The sequence below is a fragment of the Giraffa tippelskirchi genome, chromosome 10 (assembly GCF_054371585.1).
Source record: "Giraffa tippelskirchi isolate mGirTip1 chromosome 10, T2T-mGirTip1v1.2.pri, whole genome shotgun sequence".
Lineage (NCBI taxonomy): Eukaryota > Metazoa > Chordata > Mammalia > Artiodactyla > Giraffidae > Giraffa > Giraffa tippelskirchi.
In genome coordinates, this window is record NC_137284.1 from 97,523,538 (window position 1) to 97,538,072 (window position 14,535).

The 14,535-nt window shown below is 41.7% G+C and overlaps 2 long non-coding RNA genes across 2 annotated transcripts in view; one reads left to right on the top strand and one right to left on the bottom strand.

The window, feature by feature from the left end:
* LOC145524847 (uncharacterized) overlaps positions 1-14,535 on the bottom strand; it is a 40,922-nt gene that overhangs the window by 625 nt on the left and 25,762 nt on the right. Inside the window, exons 5-6 of the long non-coding RNA XR_014067882.1 lie at positions 9,624-9,710; positions 7,395-7,505 (exon numbers count right to left, since the gene is read on the bottom strand). This is a non-coding gene — a long non-coding RNA (uncharacterized LOC145524847). The remainder of the gene's footprint in view (positions 1-7,394; positions 7,506-9,623; positions 9,711-14,535) is intronic.
* On the top strand, positions 717-6,375 carry LOC145524848 (uncharacterized). Its single transcript, XR_014067883.1, has 2 exons — positions 717-1,236; positions 2,163-6,375. It is a non-coding gene; the product is annotated as an uncharacterized LOC145524848 (long non-coding RNA).

Consider the following 14,535-nt stretch of genomic DNA (forward strand, 5'->3'; position numbering starts at 1 on the left):
GAAAAGACCCTGATGCTGGGAAAGACTGAAGGCGGGAGGAGAAGGGGACGACAGAGGATGAGATGGCTGGATGGCATCACTGACTCAATGGACATGAGTTTGAGTAAACTCTGGGAGTTGGTGATGGACAGGGTTTGTGATGGACAGGGAGGCCTGATGTGTTGCAGTTCATGGGGTTGCAAAGAGTCGGACACAACTGAGGGACTGAACTGAACTGAACTGAACTGAGTGAAGTAAGAACATATTAAAAAGTTATGAAACTCATACTGATGTCAGACTAAACATTATAAATCAAGGCAATAGCTCCACTGAGGTGAAGTATCTTGCAGTTTGGACGTGTAGTGGGTACTGATCCGAGGACCAAGCCAGTGGTTTGCCTGGACAGGCTTGGAAGAATTTACTGCAACTCAATTTTGCATGCAAATCAAGCAGGCAAACTCAGTGGATCTGAGATGGGAACAAAAGATCATGTTTCTACCCTTACAAATCACAAATGAGGTTATATTTCATAAGAATTATTCTGCATTTTATATATATTATATTTTATATTATTTATATATATAATATATATTTTATATATAAGGTGCTTATCCTTATATATAAAATCTGATTGTGAGGTAAACAGAGAAGGCTGAGGAAGCTGAGATTCTGTGTTCTCAGAACTTCTCTCTCTCTCTCTATATATATATATATAATTGCAAATTCAGAATTGTTTTCACTAGAGTCCAGAGCCTACTGGGAGAAAAGAAAGGCCTTCTGAGGCTTTCTTTGACTGGGTAGGAGGAGGCTGGAGCCTGGGGTATGAGACACTATGGCTACAGAGGGGAAAGAAGATCAAACAGAAAGGGGAAAAGGCAGATGTTTTTTTCCCCTCTGTGGCTCACAGAAAAGGGAGACTGCAGGGGGACCATAATCTCCCTAGTTATAGGAGACCAGTGCAGTCAAAGTACCAGCAGCCTGAAAGGTCTTTAACTCTAGCTTGACACAAATCCCAGAGACCCAGAAATCCATTCGCAAGTCTTGGCAAAGGTGTCTGTACACAAATCCAAGATGCAAGGTGAAGGATGGTGGTGGAGCATTGGCAGCAAGATGATGACTACAATGAAGAATTGGTCAAGCATTTGAGAGAATATCCAGTTGTATTTTGGAGTCTATTTTTTAAAAATAATTTTCTTGAAGAGTGCCATAAAGGAAAATAAACAGTGGAACAAGATGTAACTAGAAGAGTCCACACAGGTAACCAATTCCTCAACTTCTCTGAAGAATGGCATTTGAGCTGAGGTCTGATGGTTGAAAAGGAGCCAGCCAAGTGGATGGGGAGCAGGAAGAGAGAAAGAAATACAAAGGGAAGAAATGGGTCACTTCTGGCTTATTCTTTAATAGTTTTAAGCAATTTTCTCTCATAGCTTTCTGTATAAGAGGAAGGGTGAACAGATAGGAGTGTAGGAGAAACAAAAGTATTGGAGAAATGGGTAGAATTCAGTTTACATGAACCAAATTTGCCATAAAGTAACTTCGACCTTGTCTTAGTCAACATTCAATGATATCCCTCATCTTGCTTGTTTGGTACTAAACACATTTCTGACAACCTTTTCTCCTTCCAAATTCTCCTTTCCCAAACATTTTATTTTGTCTTTTAAGAAGCCTTAGAAATTATCTAGACCAGGTGTTTCCAAAGCTGACTTCAATTTAGAATTACCTGAGGGAGCCTGCTAAAGACAGATTCTTCAGGTCCTGGGTGGAGTGCAGGCATCTGCCTTCAGAAGCACCTCACTGACTCTGATGCAGGTCTAGTACCCTAATCTTGATCAGTGATTTCCAAGTGATTCAGCAAAACCTTGGTTCCAGGAGATGTTATCAGTGCTCCAAGAATAAAGAATTCTCTCATAAGATAAACTTGAAAAACTTAGATTCTTCTTTTAGCATTTACAAACCACCCTAGGACAAAGGCTCAGGAACACACCGAAGTGTCAAGCAAATAAACAATAGAATCGTATTAGATGTTTTTTCTTAACTTCACCCAGAAATAGTTCTTTGTAAACAAAAGTATGAAACCGATTGATCTAGAAAAAGTCTTACTTAATTTCCACAACTAAATGTATATGTACTTGTTATATTATAAATTTTATTAAGTGTAACTGGAAAAATGTTCCTTCATTTAGGAAAGCAGTCCCAAGGAAGGCATCTAGTCCCAGTTGCAGGTAAAGCTCTGACCATCCCCTTAGCCAGTCCTGAATGCCTTCCCCATACCTCTGCTCTAGTCCTTTTTCCAGGCTCTATCTAAAACTCCTATGCTGTCTCTCAAATTTATATTTTCTCCTGTTTTTAAAGCACTTCCTCCTGGATATCCTAGGCTTACTCTCCATGATTCTGACAACCAATTCCAATGAGTGAGTTATTTCTCCACACTACCAGTAAATTCTTCAATGGCTGGGTGTCCCACCATTTAACTCAGTTCTGACGCTACCTACCCAGAGATTGCGTCAGATTCCACAGGTTAAGGACTCAGTCTACCCCGCACTTCAGATGCCAATCACAACTTCAGGTTTTTATTTGTGGTTCTGACTCACTGACTATAAATTAGAGGTTACCATGACCCTCTCCTGGGGTTCAACTAATTTGTAGACTAACTCAGGAAACCAGCGTACTCATTAGATTACTGATTCATTACAAAGGGTATTAAAGAATAAAAATCAACAGCCAGGCTGAGGTCCCAACAAAGGAGCTCTGTCCCTGCGGGGTTTGGGGCCTGGCACCAAGGCCTGTGGTTGTGTTCTGGTGCACCAGAATGACAAACTCTCCAAACTCTGACATTATTTTGGATTTTTAATGGAGGCTTCAATACTCAGGCACGACTAATTAAATCATTGGCCAATGGTGACCAAACTCAATCTCCAGCCCTGCCAGAGGTAGGGCTGAAAGTTCCAACTCCCCAGTCACAAGGTTGGTTACCCTGGTAGCCAATCCCTATTTGGTTACCTATTGTTGTTTAGTCACTGAGAAACCTGCATGCAGGTCAAGAAGCAACAGTTAGAACTGGACATGAAATAACAGACTGGTTCAAAATTGGGAAAGTAGTACATCAAGGCTGTGTATTGTCACCCTGTTTATTTAACTTTAATCAAGCAAAATGCCGGGCTGGATAAAGCTCAAGCTTGAATCAAGATTGCTGGGAGAAATATCAATAATCTCAGATATGCAGATGATAACACCATAATGGCAGAAAGCAAAGAAGAACTAAAGAGCCTCTTGATGAAAGTGAAAGAGGAGAGTGAAAAACTGACTTAAAACTCAACATTCAAAAAACTAAGATCATGGCATCTGGTCCCATCACTTCATGGCAAACAGATGGGGAACAAATGGAAATGGTGACAGACTATATTTTCTTGGGCTCCAAAATCACTGAGGATGGTGACTGCAGCCACGAAATTAAAAGATGCTTGCTCCTTGGAATAAAAGCTAAGACAAACCTAAGATAGCGTATTAAAAAGCGGAGAGATCACTTTGCCGACAAAGGTCTGTATAGCCAAAGCTATGGTTTTTCCAGTAGTCATGTATGAATGTGATAGTTGGACTATAAAGAAAGCTGAGTGCAGAAGAATTGATACTTTCAAATTGCAGTGCTGGAGAAGACTCTTGAGAGTCCCTTGGACTGCAAGGAGGTCAAACCAATCAATCCTAAAGGAAGTCAACCCTGAATGTTTATTGGAAGACTTGCTGAAGCTGAAGCTCCAATACTTGGGCCACTTGATGCAAAGAGCTGACTCATTGGAAAAGACCTTGATGCTGGGGAAGATTGAGGGCAAGAGGAGAAGGGAGCAACAGGGGATGAGATGGTTGGATGGCATCATTGACTCAATGGACATGAGTTTAAGCAAACTCCAGGAGACAGTGGACAGGGAAGCCTGGCATGCTGCAGTCCATGTGGTCGCAGAGTCGGACCCGACTTAGTGACTAAACAACAACAATTATAAATTAGGAAATCACATGCTCCAAAACAGAAAAAAAAAGTTCCTTCCCAGTTGCTCAGTAAGGTTTCTTGTTTCCAAGTTCCCAGTGGTGGTGGTGACTGTTACTGTCCTAAAGATGTAAATCTTGAAACTGATGTACAGTAGTAGCCTTTGTTTCTTCACTCTGTTGGAAATTCAAATTATGTTGTTCATTATCCTTGAGTCCCCCAGTGTCATTTCTTTCTTCTCATTTTTACTGTTAATGATTGTGGTTTTTGGCTTCCCTGGTGTCTCAGTGGTAAATAACCTGCCTGCAGTGCAAGAGATGTAGGAGACTAGGGTTCAGTCCCAGGGTCAGGAAGATCCCCTGGAGGAGGAAATGGCAATGCACTCCAGTAGTGTTGCCTGGAAAATCCCGTGGAGAGAGGAGCCTGGCGGGTTATAGTCCATGGGGTCGCAAAAGAGTCAGACATGACTTAGCAACAACAATAAATTCCATTTTATCAACATACCACAATTTATTTACTCATTCTTTATGGAGGTACATTTGTAGTTGTTAGATACATTCATTGCTAATATCTCCATCAGTCTGTGGCTTGTCCTTTTACTCTCATGATAGTGTCTTTTAATGATTAGAAAATCTTAATTTTAATGAAGCCCAAATTATTTTTTTATGGTAAGTTTTCAAGAGATAGTGACTTACTTATCTTTGTTTATACATCCTAGCACCCACTTCCTGACACAGCTGTGCTTGATAAACACCTGATCACATTTGACTAATTTAATCCATCTTTCCCAGATCATTTCAAATTCTATTTTCTCTATGAAATCTTTTCTCACCATCTTATCCCCAATAGGATTGTCTTTCTCAGACTATTTTGTCCTATAAGTGTTTCTCAATCATTTTATTTATATCTTTTGACCATAAACAGTTTGCAAAGCTGTTAATACAGAGAATGTTTAGGGGGAAATTTTATTCTCACTTCTTCCTGTTTCTGTGAAGAGATTAGCCTCCAATCTCAGGAAGAAATAGTTTTGGAGTACAGTAAGTCCTCTAAATAGGAACCCTCAAATTGTGAACTTTCAAAGATGCAAATGTGTATTTGCATGTCCACTCACATTAGCTGACGTGTCTGGCATACATTGTCACATGTGTGAATCCTCCACAGGAGGCTGTGCTTTTGTATACTTCACTGTACAGTGCTCTAGACTACAGTAGTACAGTATCTTTATTTCAAGCCCAGGATGTCCAGAAGCAAGAGGGTAGACAGAAATGAATCCAGGAAGAAATCAGAACCTGTGCCATCAACATAAAGCATGAGTGAAATTGCAGCTTGTCATCCAACTCCCATTGTTGATGATCCTTCAGCTGTACCATCTCCCACCTCCTCTCCCAATCAGTAACTCTTCTTGTCTGTTCATTCAGTGCCAGCCCCTGCTTGCCAACCATTGTACTGTACTACTGTACTTTTCAAGGTACTATACAGTAAGATTAAAAACATTTTATTTATTTTTGTATTTGTTTTTTATGTATTATTTGTGTGAAAAGTATTGTAAATCTATTATAGTCCAGTACTATATAGCCATTTGTGTTAGTTGGTACCTAGGCTAACTTTGTTGGCCTTAGGAACAATCTGAACTTATGAACAGGCTCTCAGAATGGAACTTGCTCCAATCTATGGGATCTACTGTACTATTTCTGCCTCCTCTCTTCATCCTCTCATTTTCCCTCTTTTCTGTGCTCATTCACCTGAGAAGGTAACTAATAACTTTTGGTGAAATAGAAACAGTTCAGAAGACAGCTCACTCTGTGGACAGCTGGACAGTGAAAACCAAGTTTTCATTCTCTTCCTCTAGCTGATATACACATTGGTAAGAATGCTAGGCTCTGCTACAGCTTTTTTGTCTATGTAGTTAGCTGACTAAACTTCTCTACCTGCAACTGGTTGGGGACACTGCAGTCTTACAAATTCTTACCTTCAAGGTGTCAAAGGCTGATGTGAGTCTCTTTCAATAATTGTAATAAAACAATAAAAGTGAGTTAATTGCTAATCCTAGTAAAGGAGGCAGAGTCTCTCTAAGCAGACTGCTGGTGTTTTACACAGTAAGTGCAGAGTTGGGAGATCAGTGGCTTTGCAGAAGTTTAGAGTAAAGACATTGTCTGCGGAAGTCTGGTTACTTGGTTGTGGCTGTTGATTGGCTGCAGCTGTGGTGTATTTACTGAGGTGGGTCTATGATTGGCTGACTTTCAATAAAGGGATTAAAACCGATTGGCTGATTTCTAAAAGTTGTTAATGGAGGTGAGTTGATGACTTGAATAGGTTTCAAACAGCGTTGGAGTGCCACTTATAGGGGTATGGAAATATGTTTTTATTTCCCTATTCAGCAACACCAGTGATAAAATTTGTATTGTCCTTTTATTATCTTCAGGCTCCCTGTGTACATTTTTTCAACTGGTCAGCTAGTAAAGAATCCGCTTGCAATGTGGGAGACCTGGGTTGGGAAGATCCCCTGGAGAAGGGAAAGGCTACCCACTCCAGTATTCCGGCCTAGAGAATTCCATCACAAACAGTAAGACACAACTGTGTGACTTTCACTTTCACTTTCAGAAGCTGGAGAGCGGAAGGTGGTGACTAGTGCTCCCAAACCTTCCCAGTCAGAGGGGAGTAGGGCTGGAAAAGGCCACGTTATAGCTGGAGGGAATTTGAGTTCATTCCCTTTAGAAAGCTTTGGAACATTTTAAAACAATGCAACCATTCTTCAAGAAGAAAACTTAAATGAAACCTAATATAATCTACCGGCTAGTGTCTACCTCCCCTTTGTCTAGATCGCAGTGGGAAAACAGACGTTTTGGTCTTACATGTCTGTTAAGATGGTTAGGGGGATGCTCTAACCATCTGTGCTTGAAGCAAAGTTCTTTGGTGCCTCTTGATCTTTTGTCTCAATTCTGACTCCACCTGAACCACAGCTCCCTTTGCTACCGGTCACCTTCAGGAAGCTCTGGGCACAGGCCCTGGTGAGATGTGGTGCCCTCTCCTGGGCCCAGGTCAACGAGGAGAATGCGGTGAAGTTAACTGTTGATTCTACCGTGCTTTGCCTTCACCCTCTGAAGCACCGACATGCTGGGTGGTCAGGTGTTCCGACTTTCCACACAGACAGAAGGAGTTAAAGAGCCTTTTCTGGAGTCCAGTGGGGAAAGCACCATAAAGGCAAAACCTCTCTGAAAGATGCCCTTGAATTCCACTCCCCTTCCTTCCTGGCTCCCCTGCCCTCAGAATTACCTCTACCTGTGCCGCTCCTTTCCTATAAGGAAATTACCGGTGATTCTCAGACACTCATCTCGCTCCAGGGTGAGACTTTTCTCTCTGAATTCCTCTGTTCCCTATAATTGAATCATCTGGCCTTGTCCTGTGCTTCAAAAATTTCAATGTGTTTATAACTCACCCAGAATCTTGTGAAGATGCAGGTTCTGATGCACTCGGTCTTGGTATGGACTTGAGAGCTTTCGTTTCTCCCAAGTCCCCAGGTGATGGTATTCCTGTTGATTTCCCATTCCTGTTTGAATAGGAAGGTTCTCGTAACATGCTAGGCAAGAGATTCACAGAACAAACAGGGAAGACTGCCACCATGATCAAGTTCCATGACAAGGGGGTCTAGCCCTTCAAGAGGACTCTGGGCTGGGCTGAGGCTCTGCACATCTTGTCCTCCTTGCGACCTGTTGCTCTGAGCTATAGGCATCAGGGCTGCATTATGATATTAATAGGCTACACGCATGTTTGCTTTGCGGACACCTTCCTCCATAAAAATGTTGACATTTTATGATTGTATTGGTACAAAGATGAATATTGTCTAGGCTAAATTTACATTACATAATGTAAAATGAGTAAGCAGAAACCTCAAATACTGTTGAGAAACCAGAAGGGGGAGCTCTCACACCCTTGACATAGCTGAGTCCAGCAGGAAGAAGAAAGCCCCCTCTTTGTTCCTGGGAAGGACTCAGCCAATGAAAAGCTGAGGACCCTGTGTTTCCTCTAGCCTTCCCAGCTCCCTTTTCCTGTCCATAAAGCACTTTCTTTCCGTTGCCTTTTGGAAACTGGCATGTGACTCACGAAAATGCAATTCTCTGCTGATTCTGAATAAACCCATCTTTACTGAAGAAATACCTGGGAGTCTACTTGTGTAAGATCAACAATAATAATGTACATATGTTTTTCTATTGATTTTAAAAGAAATGAAAATGAGGACTTTCCTGGTGGTCCAGTGGTTAAGAATTTGCCTGCCAATGCAGCGGACCCAGTTCAATCCCTGGCCCTGGAAGATTCCACATGCCACAGGGTAACTAAGCCTAAGCGCTACAACTACTGAGCTTTCAAGCTGCAACTACTGAAGCCTGGCCACTCTAGGGCCTGTGCTCCACGACAAGGGAAGCCACTGCAATGAGAAGCCTGAGCACCACAGCTAGAAAATATTCTCCGCTTGCCACAACTAGGGAAAGCCCTCACACAGCAAAGAAGACCCATCACAGCCAAAAATAAATAAATAATTTTTTTTTAAAAAGAGAGATGAAAATGAAAACATTTCAGTGAGGCCCTAAAAGTGCTATGGGCCCTAGGCATTGTGCCTACTGTGTGTAATGTGTAAGTCATCCCTTGTGGGCCTGCCTGTTCGACCAACCACACACATCTGCCATGAGAAAAGTACTTCTCAGACACTGAGCTGTCAAAATTTCTAAGAAGGATAAAAGTATTTTCCAACTGCCTTAAATTTGTAAAGCATCTCCCTTTCTGTGGCACTACGTTAATACTCTTCCTTGGACAGGAAGGAGATCAAACCAGACAATCTTAAGGGAGATCAATCCTGAATATATCATTGGGAGGACTGATGCTGAAGTTGAAACTCCAGTACTTTGATCATCTGATTAGAAGAGACAACTCATTGGAAAAGTCCTTGATGCTGGGAAAGGTCAAGGGCAGAAGAAGAGGACATCAGAGGATGAGATGGCTGGACATCACTGATGTAATGAACGTGAATTTGGGCAAACTCTGGGAGATGGTGAGGGACAGGGATGCCTGGCCTGCTGCAGTCCATGGGGTCGCAAAGAGTCGTACATGATTGGGTGACTGAACAACAACGTTAACATGCAGCACAGGAATTAATTCAGTTTCATTCCCCTCCCGCTGCTTTCCAAATTATGCTCATTTGGATTTGTTATGAATTAAAGAAAAGAATATAATATTTTAATGGCTGCTCCCTTAATTACAAAAAAAAAGCGGTTTGAAGCTCTTATTCTGGGAAGAACTTGATTATATTTTTAGTCAAGGGACTGTGGTTCTACAGGTGTTTTGTTCTTACAGTTATAATCATATGTAAAACAGATGCAAGTGGAGTTGCTCTTGTTGATGTAGGAGCTGGGGTCTCATCTGCATAGCTCACACCACCCTAGAGGCCTCTAACATCTCTGAGGAATTCCATGACGACTCTGCAGAAGCCAATTTGGGAACCACCAATTTAGTCCACAAGCCCCACCACACTTCACATATAAGGAACCAGAGGGCCAAAGAATATGATTGTGTCTTCTGTTTTTTAAATTATAAACTTTGATGTGTTTCCAGGTATTAGAACTAGCCTGATTATTCTAGAATTAGAATAGAAATAGCCTGCCTTTTTTTTTACCTTGGATGCTTGCCTTCCTTCCAGACAGAATGGTTACTCACTTTGTTACTCTGAATGGTTTTGATCCCAGAACCACACCCTGATTTCCTGCAGAAAAAAAAAGACCGGAATGGAATTGTCAAGGCAAACAATGCTCTGCTACCCGGGAAGAGATAATAATAGCACATAGGTACTTAGAACAACTTGGCTCAATCCCAGTTCTAAACACTCGACCCGGGTCAACTCTATAAGCTTTTCATGGTGGTGCTGTGAGGTGGGTGCCATCTTTTCCATGCTTCAAGCACAGAGTTTCAGGATCTTGCTCAGGGACCCTGGTTACTCAGTTGTGGAGTCAGGCCATGGACCCAGCCAGTCTGCCTCTAGAGTCTGGTTCTTAAACCCTCTATTATGAGGATAGCTCAAAAAGTTCCTCGGAGAAGGCAATGGCACCCCACTCCAGTACTCTTGCCTGGAAGATCCCATGGACGGAGGAGCCTGGTAGGCTACAGTCCATGGGGTCACTAAGTCAGACGACTGAGCGACTTCACTTTCACTTTTCCCTTTCACGCACTGGAGAAGGAAACGGCAACCCACTCCAGTATTCTTGCCTGGAGAATCCTAGGGACGGCGGAGCCTGGTGGGCTGCCGTCTATGCGGTCGCACAGAGTTGGACACGACTGAAGCGACTTAGCAGCAGCAGCAGCAAAAAGTTCCTATTCCAGTATTGACATTTTCTGACTCAGAGAACAAATTTTCTTCCCCTTTCTTTTTCACTCAGTTTCTGCTGCCTCTCCAAGAAACTGAGAAATCTTCAAAACATTCTTTCCTGTCTACTGATACTATATGACTTAGTCTCTCACAACCCATTTTCAAATAAGAACTTCAGGTCATGATCATAATTATTTCTTATTTTTGTGCTCACAGGAGCAGAACAGAACAGGGTGTGTGGCTTAGGGTGGAGCTCCCGGAGGCTTCTGTGGCATCAGAGTGAGAGCCAGGGTTAGGCTGTCTCCGGTCCTCAGAGTCCTTGCCATAGTTGTGTCTGACTCTGTGACTCTATGGACTATAACCTGCCAGGCTCCTCTGTCCATGTAATTTTCCAGACAAGAATACTGGAGTGGGTTGCCATTTCCTACTCCAGGGATCTCCTCAACCCAGGGGTCGAACCCATGTCTCTTTTGTCTCCTGCATTGACAGGTGGATTTTTTACCACTGCACCACCTGGGAAGCCTGAGTACCCTTTTTTTTAAAAAAAAAAAAAGATTTTTAATTTGAGGATAATTGTTTTACAATGTTGTGTTGGTTTCTGCCATACATCAACATAAATCAGTCATAGTACACACACGTCCTCTCCCTCTTGAACCTCTTTCCCACGTCCTACCCCATCCCCCCACCTCTAGATTATCACAGAGCACCAGGCTGAGCTCCCTACACTATACAGCAACTTCCCATTAGCTATCTGTTTTACACACAGTAATGTATGTATTTCAAAGCTACTCTCTCAATTCATCTCACCCTCTTCCTCCCCTGTTGTGTCCCTAAGTCTGTTCCCTATGTCTGAGTCTCTATTCCTGCCCTGCAAATAGGTTCATCAGTACTGAGTCCTCTTATATACAGAGTATATCATGCAAAATGCTGGGCTGGATGAATCACAAGTTGGAATCAAGACTGATGGAAGAAATATCAACAACAGCAGATATGCAGATGCTACCACTCTATTGGCAGAAACTGAAGAGGAACTAAAGATGAGGGTGAAAGAAGAGAGTGAAAAAGCTGGTTTAAAACTCAACATTAAACAAAGATCATAGAATCTTGTCCCATCACTTCATGGCAAAGAGGAGAAAAAGTGGAAGAAGTGACAGATTTTATTTTCTTGGGCTCCAAAATCACTGTGGATGGTGACTGCAGCCATAAAATTAAAAGACACTTGCTCAGAAATGTATGACAAATCTAGACAACATATTAAAAAGCAGAGACATCACTTAGCTGGCAAAGGTCTGTATAGTCAAAGCTATGGTTTTTCCAGTAGTCATGTATGGATGTGAGAATTGGACCATAAAAAAGGCTGAGCACCAAAGAATTGATGCTTTTGAATTGTGGTGCTTCTCAGAGAAGACTCTTGAGAGTCCCTTGGACAGCAAGGAGATCAAACCAGTCAATCCTAAAGGAAATCAATCCTGAATATTCATTGGAAGGACTGATAATGAAGCTGAAGCTCCAATACTTTGGAAAGTGATGCAAAGAGTGGACTCATTGGAAAAGACCCTGATGCTGGGAAAGATTGAAGGCAAAAGGAGAAGGGGGGTGGCAGAAGATGAGTTAGATAGCATCACCAACTCAGTGGACATGAGTTTGAGTAAACTCTAGGAGATAGTGGAGGACACAGGAGCCTGGCATGCTGTAGTCCAGGCGGTTGCAAACAGTCAGACGTGACTTAGCAACTGAACAACAAACAGCACCACCTACGTTGATGTCTTCCCATCTCTGGGAAGCAGTTGTGTTTTCAGCCAGAAGACAGTCTCTGGGGCCAAGCTGCTTAAATTTAATAATCATCCTATTACACTCTTGGAGACACTAAGTGATTAGTTTTCTTATCAATCAAATGAAAATAATTGTAGCACCTACCCACTTAGCTGTTGTGTGGAATGAGTGATGCAATATTCATAAAGCACTTTAAAATGGTATCTGGTTCATAGTGACGGGACTAATAAATAGCATCTATTGTGACAAGATGATTGGCAGTAGAAGACAAAGTGATTTCTTGTTATCATATGAGCATTATTTCAAAACTAGAATCCTTGACATATCTATCACTACCATATTGGATCCCTTTCTGTTGTATAATCAAAGGAATACAGATCTTCTTGGACACAGAATAAAAGTTCTCATCCACATTTGTCCCTTACAGTTCATGGGGACAAAGCAGAAGCCAAATTTGCAACATTAGCTTCCTGGGAGTTGTCAACCTAACTCACTCCGCTGACTCCACTGTTTGTTAAATCATGGTAGTCTGGGTAATGTTACCCAGTCACATCCAATTCACTTGTTTTTCCTCTACCAGTGGAAAACTCACTTATTACTCTATGGATGGACACTCCTAACTCAGTGTTCAGTTTTCTTCCACATCCTGCCTCATCACATTAGGTTACTGACTTTGTCCTGTCTTGTCCAAGATTCTGGAACACTCCTAAATGATTCCCTTTTACAGACTGGCCTTCCTGCTTTGCCCATTTTCTTTTCTTTAAGATGTTTTTTTACTGTGAAAAGTACCACATATAAACCATGTTGTGGGCGACACTGTGATGTGCTGCCTGGTCCCTTTCTGGAATAAAGGATCTAGTCTCAGGTGCTAGGAGCACGGTCAGTAAAAAGCCCTTAGATTTTGCTGCCCACCCCCACCTCACCTCCCGCGGATGTCCTCAGCAGAGGAGAGCTGCTTTGCTCTCAAGGTCAAGACCTTCTCCCAAGGGTGGCTTGCATCCAATGACTACTCAGTGTAGTTACAGAAAGACCTGCCCCCTCCCCCCAGTCAGGACAACTCTGGAGGGACATTTCTGTTTCAAAACTCCCTGGATGGTTGGCTGAGACCTCCACTAAGACTGCACTGCAGATCAACTTCTTCCCCGTCCACCCTGCTTCCTTCAATTCCGTTCCACCATTGTTTTTTTCCAAAGACACTGCCAAATAAATCTCTGGCATGATAATCTCCATCTTAGAGGCTGTTTCCCAGGGATCCCAACTTGTGACATATGTGCAGTGATTTATACACATCTATAAAGCATTGTACACATGTCACTTTCCAAACTGTACCCTTTGGAAGGAAGTCATGATGCTCTGAACACAGGGAGTGGGGTTATTTTCCACCTCATCAAGGGAGGAGTAGTTATATAATTATTTGGAATTCTTCTGCATGAGAGATTTGTCTTTTCTCCTCCAGTTTCTTTATTGATTAAATCAATTATTTATGCTAGTACCAATCTATAGATTAGAAAATATTCTGGATTATAATCAATACCACTTTATGTTATTGCTCAGATTGTTTCAGCTTTGTTCACTGGGAACTCTTTCAGTTCACTCCCTTATTCCTCCTTACTGTGTTCTGGGCTGTGTGTATGTGCATGTTTTGGTGTTTTCTTGCTTTCTATTACTAGAAGATGGTCCAGCTTCATCTTGTATATTCCCTGCCCCAGTCCCAGACTCAGCCATTTCTCTAAGAGAAGTTCTTTTTTTCAAATTGAAGAGTGGTATTGGAAAACAAGATCTGGGGGCTGGGTGTGCAGATAGTTTTGTTTTTTTTTTTTTTTTTTTGATTACTGCTTTCTCTATTTTATGTTGGCTGAATCCTAGGGTCAATGCTGGCTTTTCCTAGCTAGCAGTTAAGCTAAACTTGTTCATCATAAGAAAATGAATCCTGTGAAACAATATGCCTATTGGGGTATCATACTGATTGGTTGTGCTTCTATTGGAATGTAGGATGGAACAGAAAGTGAAATTGTAAAGAGTTTTGAATTCTGCAGTTTCTCTTCTTCCCATAGAAATAAATATTCTTGTTGACCAGTGGTCTTCAGTGTTGGTTGCACAATACAATAACTTGGGAAGAGATACCTATCTTTACTCTCAGAAATTCTGCATTATTTGATTTTAGGGGAAATAAGTAATTTTTAAATGTTCAGTGTGCAGACAGAACTGAAAACCACTGTTGTACATCATGTGCCAATTATTTATGTCAAAATGATTATGGTTTTATTTAGCATAAAGTAGCTTTATTTTTAATGATTATTCTATGTTTATCAAGATAAATTGAGATCAAAAAAGCATACGTAACAGCAATGAAAATAATAAGGCATGTAATAAGACATGTCTTTTCTCAGTTGCTTCTCTTCACTAAGAAGTTGCCTCACCTAAAGATCCTGAAAATGAATCAGTCATCTCC